Raw genomic sequence first — 3,607 nt, 5'->3', positions numbered from 1 at the left:
CTCTCTCTTTCTCTCTGTCTCTCTCTCTCTCTCTCTCTCTCTTATCTCTGCTGTGTCTCTCTCTCTCTCTCTTTCTCACTCTGTGTGTCTCTCTCTCTGTCTCTTGTCTCTGTCTCTCTCTGTCGTCTCTGTCTTCTCTGTCTCTCTGTCTCTCTCTCTCTCTGTCTCTCTCTCTCTCTCTCCTCTCTCTCTCTCTCTGTCTTTCTCACTCTGTGTGTGTGTCGTCTCTCTGTAGAACACCCACGGACTGAGTCAGAGTGGGAGAACAGTTTTGCTCTCAAGATGTTTCTCTTCCAGTTTGTTAACTTGAACAGTTCTACCTTCTACATTGCATTCTTCCTTGGAAGGTAAATATTACAACGTCTCAATAAATATTGCAACAGACAGTTCTACAAGGTCCCTCCGTTATTTTCAGTTCAGAGTTAGTCGTTTATTGAACAGTCCTGATAATTGAGTAGTTTTATAAAGCCAATGTCTTCACTCTGACTGTGTTTAGGTTCGCCGGCAGACCAGGGAAATATAATAAACTGTTTAACAGATGGAGACTGGAGGAGGTGAGTGGAGTCAGGAAGCATAACAACAATAAAAACAGGACTGTGTCCTAAATAGCACTCTATTCCCTATATAGTGTGCACTATGTAGGGAATAGGGTCTAACGTAGTGCACTATGTAGTGAATAGGGTCTAACGTAGTGCACTATGTAGGGAATAGGGTCTAATGTAGTGCACTATGTAGGGAATAGGGTCTAACGTAGTGCACTATGTAGGGAATAGGGTCTAACGTAGTGCACTATGTAGGGAATAGGGTCTAAAGTAGTGCACTATGTAGGGAATATGGTCTAACGTAGTGCACTATGTAGGGAATAGGGTCTAATGTAGTGCACTATGTAGGGAATAGGGTCTAACGTAGTGCACTATGTAGGGAATAGGGTCTAACGTAGTGCACTATGTAGGGAATAGGGTCTAAAGTAGTGCACTATGTAGGGAATAGGGTCTAAAGTAGTGCACTATGAAAGGAATAGAGTCTAAAGTAGTGCACTATGTAGGGAATAGGGTCTAAAGTAGTGCACTATGTAAGGAATAGAGTCTAAAGTAGTGCACTATGTAGGGAATAGGGTCTAAAGTAGTGCACTATGTAGGGAATAGGGTCTAAAGTAGTGCACTATGAAAGGAATAGAGTCTAAAGTAGTGCACTATGTAGGAATAGGGTCTAAAGTAGTGCACTATGAAAGGAATAGAGTCTAAAGTAGTGCACTATGTAGGAATAGGGTCTAAAGTAGTGCACTATGTAGGAATAGGGTCTAAAGTAGTGCACTATGTAGGAATAGGGTCTAAAGTAGTGCACTATGTAGGGAATAGGGTCTAAAGTAGTGCACTATGAAAGGAATAGAGTCTAAAGTAGTGCACTATGTAGAGAATAGAGTGCCATATTGGGACACCTCCAAGGATATTATTTCAACGCTGACAGAGATGGTTATAGCCTTTCCGTTTGACTGTAGATATTACAGAACATAATAGAGAGATTCCTCATTGTCAAATTCGTTTTAATGGTTTTACTTTTGCATCAAATGTAATGATTCCTTTGACGTGAGATTTCACCGTTAATTTGACCGGTTTCTGTAATTATGGTTTATAATGGTGCTAAAAACTCTCACAATGAGCTTGAAGCAGACATGACCCGTTTGAGGTGTAATTGAACAAGGGATTAATGACGGCTCCCTATTACTGATTATTAATTTTTCTGTAATTATGGTTTATAATGGTGCTAAAAACTCTCACAAGGAGCTTGAAATGAGTAGCAGACATCATCTGTTTGAGGTGTAATTTAACAAGGGATTAATGATGGCTCCCTATTACCGATTATGCTGATTGTAAAGCAGGAAGTTAAATATGAATATTGACGTTTTTGACTGTTTTATTTTGATTTATTTTATTCAGTGCCACCACAATGGGATTTGTAATGTGTAATTTTGTCATTTTTCCATGATTTTTTTCTTGTTTTTCTTTCAGTGCCACCCCAGTGGCTGTCTGATCGATCTGTGTCTACAAATGGGAGTCATCATGGTACTGAAACAGATCTGGAACAACTTCATGGAGCTGGGTTATCCAGTACGGACCGGCTCAAATTACTCTGTCTCTGTCTCTGTCTCTGTCTCTGTCTCTGTCTCTGTCTCTGCCTCTGCCTCTGTCTCTGTCTCTGTCTCTGTCTCTGTCTCTGTCTCTCTGTCTCTCTGCCTCTGTCTCTGTCTCTGTCTCTGTCTCTGCCTCTGCCTCTGGTTCTCTGTCTCTCTGTCTCTCTGTCTCTCTCTGTCTCTGCCTCTGTCTCTGCTCTGTCTGTCTCTCTCTGTCTCTGTCTCTGTCTGTCTCTGTCTCTGTCTCTGTCTCTCTCTCTGTCTCTGTCTCTGTCTCTCTCTCTCCATGGAGCTGGGTTATCCGTCAGACCATCAAATTACTCTCAATCTCTGTCTCTCTCTGTGGATATTTACAATATGAAAAATAATAAGAATCAAAATTGTCAATGGGACAACAGTCACAACAATAACTAAGGGTCAAAATAATCCAATTACTACTCAACAATAACTAATAAAGCAGTACAGCAGAGGACATGTTCAGGTTGGATTGGTCTGTCAGACACTGTCAACTCAACTTATGGCAGGCAGCAATGTAGTGCGCTGCCAACCCACAGCTCTCTGCGTCCTCCCAACAGGACGTGGTAGCCTACTCTCATCAGAGAGGTCTTCAATGTAGTGCGCTGCCAACCCACAGCTCTCTGCGTCCTCCCCCAACAGGACTGGTGACCTACTCTCATCAAGAGAGGTGTATGCAATGTGATCATGCAACCCACAGCCTAGCGTCCTCCACCAACAGGGCCAGGTAGCTATTCTCATAAGAGATATTGGAACGTTGAATTAGGGGTTCTCCCATTTAGGGAAGTGACTACAATCGTTTATATTTTAACATTTGTCAGGAAATGCAGCTCCGTCTCAGGCTTCTGCTGTGGTGCAGTGGTTGCACAGCCTTTCCCACAGGGAGCCAGGTTCTGCTGTTGTGCAGTGGTTACACAGCCTTTCCTCTACAGGGGAGCCAGGTTCTGCTGTGGTGCAGTGGTTACCCAGCCTTTCCCTCTAGGGAGCCAGTTCTGCTGTTGCAGTGGTTGCACAGCCTTTCCTCCGCAGGGAGCCAGGTTCTGCTGTTGCAGTGGTTACACAGCCTTTCCTCTACAGGAGCCAGGTTCTGCTGTGGTGCAGTGGTTACACAGCCTTTCCTCTACAGGGAGCCAGGTTCTGCTGTTGTTGCAGTGGTTACACAGCCTTTCCTCTACAGGGAGCCAGGTTCTGCTGTTGTGCAGTGGTTGCACAGCCTTTCCTCTACAGGGAGCCAGGTTCTGCTGTGGTGCAGTGGTTACACAGCCTTTCCTCTACAGGGAGCCAGGTTCTGCTGTGGTGCAGTGGTTGCATCAGCCTTTCCTCTACAGGAGCCAGGTCTCTGCTGTGGTGCAGTGGTTACACAGCCTTTCCTCTACTGGAGCCAGGTCTCTGCTGTGGCAGTGGTTACACAGCCTTTCCTCTACAGGGAGCCAGGTCTCTGCTGTGGTGCAGTGGTTACAC

General features: G+C 44.6%; 1 long non-coding RNA gene across 1 annotated transcript; it reads left to right on the top strand.

Annotated features, from left to right (window-relative positions):
- The first annotated feature begins 232 nt into the window (after positions 1-232).
- Positions 233-2,082, top strand: LOC127921365 (uncharacterized). Its single transcript, XR_008108813.1, has 3 exons — positions 233-347; positions 497-554; positions 2,010-2,082. It is a non-coding gene; the product is annotated as an uncharacterized LOC127921365 (long non-coding RNA).
- Positions 2,083-3,607: the final 1,525 nt, after the last annotated feature.

The sequence above is a fragment of the Oncorhynchus keta genome, unplaced genomic scaffold, assembly GCF_023373465.1.
Source record: "Oncorhynchus keta strain PuntledgeMale-10-30-2019 unplaced genomic scaffold, Oket_V2 Un_contig_22143_pilon_pilon, whole genome shotgun sequence".
In the NCBI taxonomy this organism is placed as follows: Eukaryota; Metazoa; Chordata; class Actinopteri; order Salmoniformes; family Salmonidae; genus Oncorhynchus; species Oncorhynchus keta.
The sequence above is the reverse complement of the archived record's forward strand: the minus strand, read 5'-3'. Positions and strand labels throughout refer to the sequence as shown.